The sequence below is a fragment of the Telmatherina bonti genome (assembly GCF_933228915.1).
Source record: "Telmatherina bonti genome assembly, chromosome: 10".
In the NCBI taxonomy this organism is placed as follows: Eukaryota; Metazoa; Chordata; class Actinopteri; order Atheriniformes; family Telmatherinidae; genus Telmatherina; species Telmatherina bonti.
In genome coordinates this window covers 27,627,525-27,645,072 of record NC_136628.1, presented here as the reverse complement: position 1 = coordinate 27,645,072, position 17,548 = coordinate 27,627,525, and the positions used below count along the sequence as shown (strand labels likewise).

General features: G+C 36.4%; 1 protein-coding gene across 1 annotated transcript in view; it reads left to right on the top strand.

Moving 5' to 3' along the window:
* Window positions 1–17,548, top strand: part of fgf11b (fibroblast growth factor 11b) — a gene marked incomplete at both ends in the record, with an annotated part of 42,346 nt that overhangs the window by 290 nt on the left and 24,508 nt on the right. The gene's annotated exons all lie outside the window — the stretch shown is intronic.

Here is a 17,548-nt window from a genome sequence, read left to right as displayed (position 1 = left end):
AAAAAAAAAGTTGGAACCAGAAATGTTGCTTTCACCTGAAATGCAAAATTTAAACTCATATTTTAAAGAATCAGCTGAAAAATTTTTGCAGTGGTAATTACAAACTGGATCATTTAATTCATCACATGTTACACAAATTTCACATGCATCAAAGTTATTTTCGTTTGTGCTTTTTTAAATGTACACAGATGTATTTAATGCATCCATTTTTAACCTCAGCAGACAAGAGTAGGAAACCATAGATGCAATGACACTTTTCTTTTACATTTTCCACTTACATGTAAAACTGGTCAATTTCATTTCATTTCAAAGCCCTTAAAATCTGACAACATGTCAGCAGTCATTACATCAACCACTGCTTTATATAGCGACAATAAACCAAGTTGGAATGAATGTTGTGAATATTGGAGCTATGTCACATTTAAATATGTAATTAAACAGACCCACATGAACAATGAGCTATAAAATTAGCTTAAAGTCATAATTGTAGTTTCATCTGTTGACTTATCTCATGTTTGAGGTTCAGCTTCACTCTTCGTGATGTGCTCTCTGGATGCCATCCTGTCAATAACACAAAAGAAAGCATGCAGGAATGATTTCTGTTAGAAAATAGTTTTGTGTTCATAACTTGCACAGTTTTTGGAGAGAAGTGTGTTTTTTCCCCTCCTACATGCAGTATTACATTGATGAACCAAAATAAAACAAAAAACAACTTCATCACCTATTTTTGTACGACTACTAGACTTTTTTTGATTTATTTGATTCAAAATTAAGGAATGTTCTACATTATTCATGCAAAAATAATGAGACAACTATCCTAAAGGGAAATTATGCGAATCACAGAAATGTTACGGAGCAAACAAAGCTCACACAGAGGCAAAGCGATGTGTGTACTGTATTTATTGACTGTGGTCTGTTTGTCTGGCTGCGTCTTTTCTATTTTGCCATTTGAAAGGATAATAAAAACACAAAAAACTGCATGCTAACACGACAGCACAAGCTCCAGCCTCATATGTGACATAACAATAATATGAAACTTGCATTACTTGGAAAAATGGTATTGGAAAAGTATGTTGCATCTGTTCTGGCCTAAACCAGACAATCCCTGTGATTTTTTTTTTTTTATTCTTTTAAATGAACTGGCTGTAAGTTGTTTACATAATGATACCAGATGTTCGGGTGGAAATGCAGCTCCAAGGGGTTAGGTGGGGGGGGGGTGCTGATATAGACTGGAATCAAATGGCTCTAAGCTTACATACAGTTACATATTAACATTATGGTTTCATGAAAATGTCAACATTTGTCTGCTTTATCCTGACATGGCCCCTGTCTTGTTGTTCTATAGTCTGGTAAGCATTTTAAGTTAATAATCTTGAGCAACATTTCATCAATGTTGCAGGGAGAGTTTCTTAATATCGTGGTTACATATGCACTAAACATTTTCATTTGAGAGGCATATTTATGGCATTTTCTACATAAAACGAGTAGAATTTAACAAAAGTGAGTTCACTTCTATATTATTGACTGTCAGACTATAAGCATTGTAATGCCTGAATGTGTTCAGTGATGTTATTGACTGTTAGTTTAACAGATGCAGTAATTGTTTGTGTAATATTTGACATTTTAGTTTAGCAAGTCATCATGTAATTTCAGTAAAATACTATTGGCCAAAACATTTTTTCTTTTTCTTTTTTTCTTTTTTCTTTTTTCTTTTAGCTGAATCCATCTTGACTTAGATTATAAAAAAGAAGACACTAATATTTCTAGAATTGTTTATATACATATATTTTTTCACATGAAATTTTAACATGTGGATGTAGTGATGAGCTGTGTGGGGGATGTGGTTTTGGAAGTCAGTAAATGCAGCATATTCTATATGTTGTTTTGCATCTTCTCTACTATGTTCTGGATCATAATGCAGAATTTGCACAGCATCTCTCTTACCTATCAACATTACAATGATATCTGTCATAAAACCATAAAACTATCACTAAAACCTATGTGATAGTGTCAATATTGATGAAGAAGCTTTTAAAAGAAATCAGGATCCCCCAAAATAAGACAACCACCTTTGTTGCAATCACCAGCTCAATATTTCCAAAAATACGCACCTAAAAAATATAGAAAAAAAAAAGGAAAAACAAAAAAGGTCTCATTTGTGCCACCCTTTTCCTGGTCAGTGCATCTGCCTGGCCCCCCATTGGAACTTTACTTGACTTACCCGGCATAGCTAAGTTTCAACAGCTACTTTCTTTGAGAGGAGAGCTGCCCTGATTTGTATTTGAGATCCAGTTAATAACTGTCTTCAAACATCTAGCAACAATGATTTTGAGAAGATATCACCTCGCTTCCTTTTGCTTTTCACTCATGGGTAGCCGAACCGGATCTATGTTTTATAAATCTGTTCGCTGTGTTATGACTAACAGTTTAGATAGCTGTGTCACCAGCCAATCTCATTATCACAAAAAAAGTATTTTGAAATAAAGACAAACTATAACTAACTGAAATATGCTGCTGTTCTTAGCGGTTTTACTCTTCGGCTTCAAGCGACAGTAACTTGGTCTGATGGACATGAGACTGCTAAATTTTGCTCACTTTAGCTCGTCCTCCTCCCCTTTCGGCTTTCTCCCTGTCGCCACAGGAAAACACCTGCTCCCACCAATCCGGTATGAAAGCCGTATTTGCACATTTTCGTTAGCACATACATACACCAGATGCTCTTCTTGATGCAGCCTCTGTGCCTATATGGGCTTGGGACTGGCCCTCAGGGAACACTGCTTGTGCTGCATCGTGGAGGTCTCAAACCACTGACCTTCAGGCCAGCGGACAACCAGCTCTATCTCCTGAGCCACTGCACATCATCTAGCTAGCGCATTTAAAACCAAGACTTTTGGGTGAATATGTGCTGGTGTGATCCATGAACCTCTGGTTTCAGCTGAACGATAAACAAACTCAACAAGACAGACGACACTTGCAACAGAAGAGGCGATCAGCTAGTTTCATGATTCACGGAACAAGAGGAGAGGGGCTAGGACAGGATGAGGCAGCTGTGCTGTGAGCAACTACAGCAACAACATTTGTGCAAAACTACAGAAAAGTTTGGGGGGGAAAAAATGCAGGAAAAGCAAAGATGTTGAACCCTTTCACCGGGAAAAGTGAGGGCGGTAAAGCACCCTAACCCCCCACGGGTGCGATGCTCATGGGGTTTTACTGACATTGGTTTCAGAAAAGTTCCTGAGGCTATGCTGGAATTTTCCACTTTAAAATCATCTCTTTTTCTTTATTGCAAAACATCTTGGGGCACAACAACTGTAACTACTCACACCAACCTCTTTTTCTCAGGACTGGGATTTCAATTATGTCATGAACAATAAATGGTGAAATGCAGCATCTTTTTCAGCCTCTTTCCCCTTTTCACACCCAGCAGTTTTTTTTATTTTTTTTTATTTTGCTAAATAACCAGATTGGCCGTGAAATTTACCATCAGACATACATTTAAAATACAATTAAAAATCTTTCAGAAATAGAATTGAAGATGCCATTATTTTATATAATTATTGACCCCTTGATGCCTAGTTGTTGAAAATTTGAGACAAACCCCATTTAACCTTGGTTTATTCATTTGTTTGTTTATTTGTTTCATCAAACTGATTTAGTTTATTATTTGACCTTTTTGCTTTTGCACACTTTTAATTTATGTATTTATTTACATATTAATTATGTATCTCTGTTTATTAAGTTACCAAATATGTAATTGTATTTTCTTTTATTCCAGCCTTTTATCTTTTGTTATTTTTTTCACAATTTTTTATTCATGTGTTTACTTTGTTTACATAGAGTTGTAGTTAGTCTTTCAACATTAGCGTTTGGTAGAATTTGTTCTACTTTTATAGCTGCAAGAAAGATTTACCCAATGCAGGATAAACTGCTGGGAATCATCACAATCTTATTATTGCGAGGAACTTTGGAGCCAAATGCTTTTTTCAAAAATAGGTTTGTTTAGAAGTAAAATGGAAGCATTTTGCACATGGTTGCAAATGGTTTAATGGCCACCTTTCAGCATGATGTCATGCAAAGTCAAGTTGGAAAATGTTCCAAGACTTTCTGCTGCTTGTAACTTTCACTGTTGGAGATGATGCCAGATGTAAGTTTAGCCATGTTAAGTGTGTGGACTTGATCTTTACGTTACCTGACTATTGTTAACCTCAGTGTTATCTGATGACACTATAATTACTTTTCATTTATGAAAGACGACAGGGAGTCTTTATGAACTTCAGTGACAATTCGAACCGATTAGTCATCAGACAAAAATTTGGACACATAACCGATTTAATGGGAATTCATTTGTATCAATTGATTTTTTTCTTTACATAAAAAGATTTTTAAAAAAAATTAAACTTTCGGGCATACTGTATTAGTCAAAGGTTCAGACACATTTACTTATTTAAAATGTATTTTATATGTGAACTTTAAAAAGTTCAGTGGATTATAAAAACCTCAGAGATTAGAGATTATGCTTCCATGTTATGCAACACAAGCACATGTCCTGTGTAATATGTATAACTATTTGACATCTGTGCAAGTTAATTCCTTTATGCCAGCAAATATGTTAATACTTCCTCTCTGGAGCAAAACCTTTAAAAATGAGATTTTTCACTACCTGCATTTTTAAGGAAAGTATCGCCTGTCATATTAGCATCATTTCAGGACAGAGAAACTGTATTTTTTACTTGCTAAATTAACAGGCATCTAAAACGATTTACAGGGACAAAACTCTGCTGCATACAGATGTGCTGCAGAATCAAACTAAGATATTCTGACTTTACTTTCCTCTGTCCTCCTTATCGCCCTCCTTGAGGAGTCCTGCAAAATCCCTTTATTAAGGAAGAGACCCTTTGAAGTGGTGGCCCTTTCACTTCAGTGATCTCAGCTGCTGCCTTCTTTTTAGATCAATTCAGCTCATTAACGTATAGTGATTAATCAATAATCCACCTCTTAGTTTGTTCAAGGTTGAATCTGACTTGAAAAGGGAAGGATATTGAACTGGGTGCCCCTGTGTATCACCTTCGGTATCTTGCTTTTAGTTAAATCAAATGAACACATGGTCTAAACATAGAACTGAAGGGGTAAAGAAATACAAAAAGGTACAGAGAAGAAACAAATAAATATTAAAGAAAATTAAATTTAAAAAAAATCTTTTTAAAGTTACATTAATTTTGGTAGAAGGAAAGTGGGAAATTGTTGCTTTTCAAAGACATAAGCGTAAGAACAAAAAGAAAGAAAAATCAGAAACACTATTAGTTAAGTCATTAGAAACTACAGTTTAAAACTATAATGCAAACTCAGACATCTTGGAGCTGCTTGGCATGGTGTGGGGGGGGGTAAGAGTATGTTGTAGAAGTAAGTATCAGAGGGTCTTGTTGACAGTTGGAGCAAATGTAGGCCTTGGCTGGCTGGGTTACAAGGAGAGATCCAGCAGAGGATAGCATTAACCTGACCCCCAGGAGATCAGGGCAGCAAACCCGCTTACTCAACAACACCTGATCAGACAATGCAGTGTTATGTAGCTTCTCATCAGAACTTTACTGACTGTGACAGGGGTCAGAGAGAGAGAGAGAGAGAGAGAGATGGGGAGAAAGAGATGAAGGCAGTTATCTGCGGAGATAAACACAAGCCTAAAGAGAAAAAGTAAAGATGTTACTGATGTCAGAGACGGCTATAGCAAAAGGTTGAAGTGGGTGTCAAGGACAGAATGGAGGCAGCTAAAACGGTAATTAAAATTAAAGGAAGAAAAGTAGAGAGAGATACTGGTGAAAATGAAAAGGAAGGTGGGTGAGAGTGCAACAGCTTGCGGAAAAGCCTGTTTACTTTGAAATAATGCATATGTGCAGGCTTTTTAATTTGCCTCTTTGTGCATGTTGACTGTTTTCATTTCCAGTCACAGTCTGGCTACCGTCAGTGGGAAAATACATGTATTATTAGAGCTGGCCTTTTATTCAGCAACTGTTATCGCTTCTCTACTATCTATCACTTGGATGACCTAGTGACAGATAGATAGATAGTGGTACTGTGTGGTGGACTGTATGGTGCACCACAGTTCCAATAAAAAGTGTGAACACAGCATCGCATTCAAAATGAATAGGTAGTTGTATGTAGATGTTTGCTGGTTCACTGGGATAAACCTGCAAAGTATGATAGGAAGCGATTGCTTCCAACTATCCTACAGACTATAGTTGATCACAATTTTTTAGAAAACTGCTTGACAACTTCAAACTTCTTCCAACTCTGTGTTTAATTTTGCAGTCCTACAGAGCAGCACACACAAATGAGCCAATAAAAGCTGGAGCTGATAGATACAAGTATGACTTAGCCAAGAGAGATTCATAATATAGCGCGACTGAGGCAACATGGGGTGGCTGAAGCTCAGGAGAAAGAGCAGTCGGCTACCAACCACTGTGGATCGATTATAGGCTTTCCCTGACGGCATGAAGTGTCCTTGGACAAGACATTGAACCCCAAGTTGCCTCCTGATGTGTCTGTTGGGGTATAAATATGTGTGAAATATGAAAAAAGCACTTAGAATGTAACAGTGGAAGTGCATGTATGAGTATGTGGATCGGTGAATGTGACGTTTAGAGTATAATTGCTGGTTAAGATACGACTCGAAAAGTGCTTTATAAGTACAGTTCATTTGTCAGACAAACTATTTTACCTGGACATGTCTACTATTTAAGAGATAAAGTATGTGTCTGGCCAGAATTTCAAAATTATCTCAAGTTTTGCTTTATCTCTGTCTCAAATTCGTTACGGCAAATTTGTTTAGTTATTTTTTTTGTTTCACTCCCCACTCTTGTTTAGTTATTATAGTTATCCACTCTCTCAGACACTGAACAACAGGAGAGGGAAGGGGGAGAGGACACAGTATAGATGCCAGAGTATATTGGTGTTTGTGCAAAACTGCAGAGAAATGGTGCATGATTATTCATCCTGATATATCAGGGATAGGCTTCAAATTGCTTATTCAAACTTTTCCTAAATCAATTTAGGACCCGTTCACTTTCTCTGCAGTTTTGCACAAGCGCCTTAAAGAAAATAGATTTATTATGCTTTATCAGAGCTTTCTTCAAAAATGGAAACCTTAATTTATAGAACAAATATATACCATATATAAATATGTGAACACTCTTACCAATGATCTAAAAAGACCAGTAGAATTGTTGTTGGCTAACTAGAAGTGTACCCTGTAGAACAAAATAAGTCACCATGAGGGTTGTTAAAATGAATTATTCTTTTATGTCATGTAGTAGTTCCTGTGTTTTTCCATTTGTTTTTAAACATTTAAAACCACTTGTTGCACTAGTATGTTTATTTTCAACCATTTTCTCACATATTTTGTGTTTTCTTTCAAACCATTTTAATGTACCAGGCCAACTAATTCACCAACAAACATAATGCAAACAAAAAACAACATATATTCTGCTGCAAAGATATTAAACAAGAGGAGATTGTAGGAGTTCTGAAGTGAAATTTTTACACTCCAACTCCCCTCCACATCCTGCCTCAAATGTCTGAAATCTATGAAAAACAAAAAGCACAAATAATTGACTTTTTTCTACACATAGGCCAAGGTCTTTAATGATTCTTTGAGAAGGCAGCAAATGTGGCAGAACTTGAGTCCAAAACAAATGTCCTCAAGGACATGCCTTATCCAGTAAAAACTTGGATTCATCTACCTATTTATTTTGAATGAGAAGCTGTGTTCACACTTTTAACTGGTAATGTATGTTGTGCCATATTGCATCCTGTCCTGTCCTGTCCTGTCCTGTCCTGTCCTGTCCCGTCCCGTCCCGTCCCGTCCCGTCCCATCCTGTCCCATCCCATCCTATTCTATCCTATCCCATCCCATCTCGCCTGTGGGGTATCATCTGTGGCATCGTGAATGTGAATACATACTAATGTGTCCACATTCAAGGCTACTATGGTGTGATGAAAAGCTTAATTACCTTTAAGGACTTTGTGTCCAATGGGCTACTCACGCTAATCATTTGAGTTCTTTGTTGAAGTCAAGGCAAAGCAAGTTCATTTGTATAGTGGACCCCATGCACAAGACAATTCATTGTGCTTTACATAAAACTTTAAAAGCTTTACAGATGGCGTAAGGAAGGTATACGAAGCAGCAACACATAGCAAAAATCATAATTAAATCATGAATGAAAATAATGAAAGCAAGATAATTTAAAAGTTACTGTTTGGCTGAAGGATTTGCCAAAATGTGTCTCTGCATTTTCTAACATTATTACAAACTGGACACCTAGATCTAAAACTCCTGAACAGTTTCTTCTCCAAACCATCTTCAGTTTCTTAAGAAACATACTTGGATACAAGCTTTCCACGTTTTAGTTTAGCCCAAATTTTCAACAATTATGTGAAAACACAACATATGTGCTGCTCATGTATATGTTACTAACCTATTATGCCAAATACTATTACATTCTGATTATGTACACTTCACATACAGAGGTGCTGCTCAAGGAAAAAGTGTTTTGACATTGGAGACCTTGGTTTATATGGGGGGTAAGGTAAGGTTACGTGTCCTGAAAACATATTTTCCTATCAATTTCCGTTTGAAATGGATGGAGTATTTCAGAATCAAAAAGCCGTAAGTCCTGGAAAGTACATAAATGTGTTGAGAGTGCTGTACGTGCGGAATAAATCAGAGGGCTGCCTCTCAGTCTGACTGTGTACAAAACCTCTATATTTAAGTAGCAACCAAACAGGCAAAAGGATTTTCTGCTGACGTCAAATCTCTGCTCACATGTGTAATCCTATTTGCTTTTTATTTTAGACAATTCCTCTAAAATTGGAGGATTTCAAATCAAACTTTTGTTCAGACTCAATATTTAATTAAAGCTGACTCACTGTACATGACTAGTATTCATCAAATTTGCAGAAGTTTTAAAACAAGACCAGACAAACAAAAGATTAGTGGCTGATTGCTGTTGAACTCATCCTACAAAGGTCTTTGGATTTCCAGCTTTGAACAGCTCTTACTTCACCAAGGGGATCTAAAAATAAAAAATCTGGGGCCAAATGTTGTTGATGAAGATGCAAGTACAGCTGTTGGTGTTTAGAAGTGGATGATTTGGTTCATCCTCTAAATTTTGTCCAAGATGTACTCATCAGATTAAAACCACAATGAAACATGGCTGGTTTAATCTTTTCCCAGTTTTTTTTTTTTTTTTTTTTTCTCGGTAAAATCCAACAAAGACAAAAACATTTTGTCATGTATTCATTTTCATTTTGAGGGATTATCTAAGTTTGCATTTACAGACTGGGAGACTAAAATAAAGTCTGAGGACAGGATGGGATAATGTAACTGGAGTTTGAGATTAGGAGTTGTCTAGTGAAAACATGTTCAGCTGCACAAAGCCGGCCGACAAAAGCCTTAAGTCTTATTCAAAATGAGATGGGTGGGTGAGGATGTGTACACAAAGAACATCCTTTTGTTTCTTGTCCTCCTGACGATCCCACCTTAACCTCCTGCTCATACCTGCTAAATTGAATCTCTGGCTGCTTTGATTAAAGCTGACAAAGGTAGATTGAATTTACCTCTAACAAGAGTAAGACAGTGGGGATGGAGGACACCCATAGTGGTGATGATGAGAGGACAAGGAGAGGGAAATGTGAAGGGTGGGCTTTAGGAGACACACTGCAGGAGGGCAGTAGTAATGCAGCAAGAAGCAGAACTGTATGTGCATTAAGGAGCTACTGAGAAAATCAAGCAAAAGTATGTATATTGTCTGTTTACAAACTCACATGCTTGTAAACAAGTGGTTAAATGTGTTATCTTTTATGACCAGTCAATTCTAATTGTGGACAGATGATTGTGTCCAAATTGTCATGGTTAAAAAAAAAAGATCAAAATAATAAGAAAGGGGTTTTTTTTGTTTTGTGCTGCTCTTTATAGGAATTTAAGACCCTTCAAACCAACAGGTTCTCAACTGTAAAAGCTGAAATACCTGCAAGAACTGAGCCGTAAAAGACAACAAGGGAAAAGTTGTGCGGACAGATTTTCTTTTACATTCCTACGAGATGACATTTAGATTTATAAAAGAAGACCCCTCTGGAATGAGACTGATAACGTATGGGACACACCAGAGTATACACTGGCAGCTGTTGGTCCAGCAATCTCTGTGCAGCTGCTTAAAGCTGAATAAAAAGGCAGGAATTGATGGTTGAGGCTTATCAGGTTGAGACTTCTGGTTAAACGCTATCATTTCTGTTTTAAGCTTTATATATTCTTGTGGAAAAAATATACCTACACTCTTAACCCAGATAATAATTGTAATTATTATTTTTAGTTATCATTAATTAGTCTTTCATGTTTTTTAAAAATAGTGTATCATTACTAAATCAAATTAGTTGAATGTACTATTTTGCTAAAACATAGAGTATATTAATCTTGTTAAGCAGAGATAACTTAGGAAGTCATGATTTTGCAACGAAGGGGTGGGGCCTATTCAAATTCAGCCCTGCGGCAAGGTATACCAACAGTTTCAACCGGTTGCAACCAACTCCTATGTTCATGGCGTGAAACCTTGTGGACCGGTAAGTGTAAACACCATTACTTTCTATAGTTGTAGACATGTTTCTACCTAAAAGATAGTCGAGTTACACGTGTGAGCCGACCGTTAACCTTACTTTGGTAAATTTGGGGGTTCTGGCAGCAAAGAATACGAGTGGAGTGGTGAGGGCGAATGTTAAATGAATGCTTTGGTAACATTAGCTTGGCGTTAGCTTGCTACCATTTTCTCTGTTTACAGTTTAACAAAAAGTTTTGGAATTCCTGAACATTTGTGAGTTTTTGGGGAGAAATCAGTGCCTTAATTTTTTTTTAAATATACAGACATATGGATCATTGAAAGTGATTGAATTTATTTGTCAAATTTATTTTCATATACAGTACAGTCAAAAATTAGAACACACTTTCATTTAGAATCTAATGGGAAAATGCATCCAAACTTTGGACTTGTACTGTTTGAACTTTTTTTTAAAGGCTTTCTCTCTTTAAAAATTCATGAGCATCTTTAAGCCTGACAGTTCTCATCATAGATGTTCTTGGTGTGGTAATAGTAGTTAAAAGAATAGTTATAGTTCTCTGCAGAGGTGTTGTATGAGCTACATATCCAAGATCAGTACATTAATTACAGTAAGTGGCATTCAACATGGCTCCAGTTTGGTGAAGCATGGGTACCAGTGTTGGAAACTAAGCAATGTACTACTGTGGACAGTGGTTTAGCAACATTATTTTAGCCACTAAAAAAATCCATATCAGCAAATACATTGTAAATATAGTCACTGCTTTACCTATTGTCAGTCTGACATCTGACATAAAATTTGAAAAAAAATATAAATACATAACTCCATAAGCAAAATCAGTAATCTTACCTTGTAGAACACAAGAGCTCTTCTATTGCTGCCTTTATCAATTTTCATTGTGTGATTATTAGTATGATTTGACTGATTTTGATTGGAGGAAATCACACAACAGCATAAACTAACAGACAGAGGACACGTTTGTGTTCTGTAAACTAAAATGACTCATTTTGCCAGTGTCATTCGGTCGGTGTGAAGATTGATAAAACTTCATTTATTAGTCTGAAAGATCAGACAGCAATGTAAGGTACTAAAAAAATTCTAAATGTGTCTGCTGAAGCTGATACAGATTTATCTAGGTGTCTGTAAATGCAAGTCCCCCTAACCATATCCACAAAAGTATATTGCTCACCTTCCTGCATCCCCTTGCTGCTTCTCCAAACTGGTGAAAGGCTGATGACCATCGACTGTAGTTGATATGCTGACCAGCTTAAAACACCTCTTGCACCACTTTGGAAAAAAAATCTAAACTATTCCTTTAATCTTAATTTGTGTCTCATACTATATTTTATTAGGTACAAGTGGGAAACTGGAACCCCGATTACAGTTCCTTGATTTGAAGAAAACCAAAGAAAAGCATAGTTTGAAATAATTAAAAGAATAAGGTATTGTTCCATGTACCAAAAGCGCATGATGATGCTGGGTAGATGTTCCTTTTTATTATTTTGATCAATTCTTGATGGAAATTTAATGAGAACTGTCTCTATTGTGCTCTTCTAATTTATTAAGGACTGATGTTGATGACTCATTCCACAACATCGACATTGGGATCCTCCTCGTTAAACCTGAAGGTGCCGTGCCTGCATCCTCCTTGCATCTTATTCCAGCCTCAATGAAAATCATCGAGGAACAAGTTGTGATGGACAACATTCAAAACCTGCCAAAACCTATGTGCATTCTTTTTGGACTTGCATACGCAATGCATCTCAACTACCCCAGATCTATGAAGTGCACATTCCAGTTCATTCAACTTACTTCTTGAGCTGGGCCAGTGAACTAAAACCAAAGTTAAAAACATTGAAAAACAAGCTTGCACTAAAAAGAAATGTTGCTTTGTGTTGTTAATGAACAGTCAAGTGCATTGGATTTGGCCACTTTATCAGGTTCACCTGCACAAAGTAATGCAGCAGCTCTGCAACAACTTCCAGTTTTTACTAAAGTTAATAATGTTCATTTTACTATGTTTTGAGAGACATGACTGTCCAGCCACTTGTGTTCAACATGACAAGATGAAAAAATTTATACTCAAGACTGCATTGTAATATCCAGTTGATGTCAGTTTGCTACAGAAACATTCAGCACTTCTAAATGTACAGTCAGTGTTGATGGTAAATGTAATCAGCTGAAGCTGTAAATTCAACCATGTGCGCGCATTAGTGCCATCATGAATCCACATCTACCATACTACTTGGAAGATGTGCTTTATACTACTTTAAGATTTTAAAAACCCGTAGTTCTCTTTTAGAGCAACATAACTTTTCACATATGTTGCAGCGTAGGTTTTATCAATCAATACAGTAAGTTATTGCTTCAGTTGATTACACTTACCAAAACAGAGACTGTAGCTTCTTTTAACACAGTTCAAATGTACTTTTTTTTAAGTTGAACATTTATAAGATTGTATCCTATTTTGTGTTCAGTGTTTCTCAAGGATGCTGATTAAAATAAAATAGTGGAACATTAAAACATTGTTTTTCTTCTCTTCCATGCAAGTTCATGTTGTATTCAATACAATTTGAAGATAAAAAAAGGATAATTACATTAGATGAAATGCTATTATTTATGTTAACAAAAGATTATAAGTAGCTTTAAATAATGTTATATTGGTTATTTTATATATATATTGTTATGTAATTTTAGCTTATTGTAATAATTTATTACAACTAGGAAGAAATTTATGTGAACTAATCAATTGTAGTAAAGACTTTTAAATGTGTTTACAAAGTTGTACTGATGTTCTTTAGTTGACACAATTAAATGTATTTAGTTTCATCATTGTGTAAAAACTAGAATGGTTTAAGGCAACGGGTTTCCACGCAATTTTCTAGTAAAGTCTACTACTTTGGGTTAAGAGTGTAATTTAATTTATAAGGTGTACATATCAAAACATAATTAAAATAACAGAAGTGTCAGGTCTTAAAATGTTAATAAAACCCAAAATGAAAAACAAAAGTGCAGAAGCAGAGTGTTCAAATGCACTTAAATAAAATATGATCATTTCGTGTGAGTATGTCCATAAAAGCAGATGTTTTGTCATTTAAATTGCATTCAAATAGGAATGATTTTAAAGAAACACCTGTTTCTACTCATCACTCAGGGAGGTATCATAAATTAATCTCATAATAATTTAGAGGTAGTCCAGAGACCGTTCCAGGATTATAACATCAATCAACCACTGAACCTTTGTTTGTCTTGTTTACATTATTGTTTGTTTAAAAATGTCTTGCAAGTTTGATAAATGCTCATTTCATACTGACATATTAACATTAACACTGATTTTCAGAGACTAACACATACTTAATATTCTAGCTTCGAACCGAGGGGAACTGTACTTCATTTTACAAATGTTTATGACCGAAGAGAAAAGACCACTACTGTTTTAGATTTAAAGTCAATTCTAATTAAATGTGTGTGGGCCCTTAAACAAAGGCAGAAACACACTTAAAGTGTGAACAGGGGCAAGGGAACAGTGATTAAATCTTAATTTTCAGAAAGTCATACATTTCCTGCAAAGGAAAAAGTCTGTTTTCCTCTCCCAAAAAATACATAAATAATAAAAATCTAAGCTTGTATGTTCTTTTTAAAAGCCTACTTCTTTGTGGATATTTATATCTACACATTTCAGCCCAAACAGGAGAATTTATTTATACCGTATCAACAAAACTTAAGCTTAGAAAATGTTTGGCTTGAAATCTATGGATATCCTCCTCTAGTGAAAAGCAGCCCTTAGAGCATCTGCACTCACACTCACTCTGTGTGAAAATCACACTGGGTAAAGACTATATCGAAGCACATCAGCAAGTAAATCAATGCAAGTTGAAACTCTGAATCTTTTCTTGTCTGTCACTGTGCTGAGTTTACAGGCGTGATCGTGACACTTTCTGACAGAGGTCTGAACCCTACGGGGGTGCAGAGGATGCTTTCTTTTGTTTGCACTGCATATATTAAAGTGGCTATTTGTGTCCTTGCTGGAGGGTCCGTGGGAGGAAAGGAAAGGTGAAATACGAGACTTGGCGGTCACGCTCTTGCACTTTTGTGTTCATGTAGTTCATGTGAAGCCAAAAGTGACATTTAAAGAGAAGAAATTAAATTTCATGCTATAATGTTACCGATGATACAAAGAAGCCCTGGGACCCCTCTCATTCCCCTGAGCTGAGTATGCTGCTAACTGTCACTGATATGTTCCTGTCATAATGCTAATGAAGCACATATGTGATTATTGAATGTGTGTCAGTGAAGCAGTGAGAGTCCTATTTGCTACTGCTCGTGTTTGACATGCTCTTGTCAGCACCATTAATAAGCTGCAATAACTCCACCTCACTTATGTGAACTGCTGCCATTGTCATATTAAATGATTTATGAAGCCTTGAATTCAAATTAGGTCATTGTTGAAGCTCCAAGTGATGCGAAGCACCTCCTCCGCTCCTGTTTTATCCGTAACCTCACCCCATCCTGCAATCCTTCTTCTTCCTCCTCTGCAACATAATTTTTCTGCCTCCTTCAGACTTGTCACGCTGTGCGTCTTTATATCACTCTGTCATTGCCCTTTAGTCTTGCTGTCCTTCTCTCTTTTATTTCTGGACAAACATTCCTCTGAGATGTCAGCTAGTGTAATTTCTCCCTTGCTCCTATCCCCCTTTATCTTTCCATAAGGTTGATAATTACTAGCAGCACTGTAGAGCTCATGGCCCAGTTTAGAAAAGGGAAAAAAAAAGGGAGGAACCACATTTTTCTTTCATATGACACAGAATCAGACCCCTGACAATATATGTATATATATATACATATATATATATATATATATATATATATATATATATATATATATATATATATATATATATATATATATATATATATATATATATATATATATATATATATAAAAAAATATATATATATATATATGTGTGTGTGTGCAAACATTCAGCATGCATATATGCATATGCACACAGAGGGAGAAACTGAAACTGAAAGAGCCTTTGATGAAGAGGTAAAGGCAGCAATATATTCTAACAATACAAGCTGAGGAAAACCCCTCTTGTTTGGTCAAAGCAGAATAAGAAGACGACATGCCCTTGGCTGCTCGGTCATGCAGGCCCCCCATAATTACCTCCAACTTTATCAAGAGCTGGGCTACAGGGACACCAGCCATCTACGCGCTGTGTTCAAAGGCAGATAAATACATTAGTGTAATGATAACCAACACTGAGACATACACGATGCTGATTAGCAATAAAACCCAACCGCTGCTTATTTTTCAGAGCAATTACATTGCAGTGAAGGGTTTAAGTGTCCTTGATGGCAGCCATGAGGCATGAAGTGATTACCTTAGGTTCTTATGTGCACTGACCTCATTTGCACAGAGACACACGTAATTGCTGTGTGAACGGTTGTACCATAGGGCTAGGCGCCATTCTCCCCATGGTGATTTCCAAAATGATCATAAGCACCAAATATAAAGTGATGAGGGGCATCCCTGTGTAAATCCTATAGAGGTTTCTTCTGGGCGGAAAGGAAAGCTCAGTTCAAAAAGACAAAATACTCTTATTACCGGTACTCTTGCTCTTACAAAACTTAACATTGCATAGCTGTGTTTTATTTTGGAAAATCCATATATTTAGTGCACCAATATTAATTTACAAAGCTTGACAATTAAACAAAAAACACAAGCTGAGGAAGTCAAGTGTTGCACTTACATTTTAGTGCATGCATTTGTCTTGGGAATTTTCAATGTCATATAAAAAAAAGTGTTTGCAGTCAAGTCTAGATGCAGTGTCGTTTAAAAGCCACATACCAGACGCTGCTCTTTCTACACACTTGCTTCACTGCTTGTTGGCTGCAAATCATATTTTCCCTCATGTGTGAAGAGGTCACTTGGACACAAGCCTGCTGATGAGTCAACATGTTGTTGGGTGCGCTGACAACAACTGTGTGTGAATGTACATAAACAGACAGGGAGCTCTCTTTGACCCACACCCCACTGACCCGGATCAGCAAATGTTTTCAGTCACTCAAGCCCACACGTGTCCCAGGAGTGATGAATGTAGTCACACACGTCTCCTCTCGAGGGGATATACCCAAGGAAGTGAAAGCTGTTCGCTGTGTTTCTGCCATATTCAGTCAGAATCATGGGAAGCGGACGTGGATTTATCTGGCACAGCTTGGTTTAAAGCAAGTTAGAAGGATTACCTTTATCATGTGATGACACACTTCGATCCTGACAGGTGAGAGGTCTCCCAATGAGACTTTGAATTGTTGTGATATGTGTTGACTCTTACAATCATCCGGAACACTGTATCAGTCAGATCAACTTTCACATCAAGAATTATTCAGGAACATGACAAATTTTCAAGGTGTTTACAGTCGAGCTTGTGGAACATCAGGTCAGATCTGTGGCGGCTCCACATTTAAGCTTTGAGGACAAAAAGGCTTGCTTTCGATAGGAATGCATTCATCCCCATTGAAAGCATCAATGCTGCAGCATTGACAAGCATTTAATGCTGGGCACACATTTTATTTATGGCTTTTAATTGAAATGGGAAAATCATAAAGTAGCATTCAGTTTGAAACAACTTTCTTAAGTTAATATTAAAAGGTACCTATACTAGCAGCAACAACTCGCAGATTAAAACAAACTGCTTTAATCAACTTAAACTCCCTGTAAAACAACCGACAACTCTCTTAATCTTATTAAAAAAAAATCTTATAAAAAAAAACTAATTATTTCAGAAAGTCATGATCATAAGGAATTATGTTCCAACACATTATGTAAAATATATCTTAATGATATTTCTTCAGGCTGTTGTAGCTTCTTGTCCTCTGGGAGGGAGTGATATAGTTCCTGCAGTGGTTCTGATTATACTGCAGCCCCCAATGTACTGAAGAAACA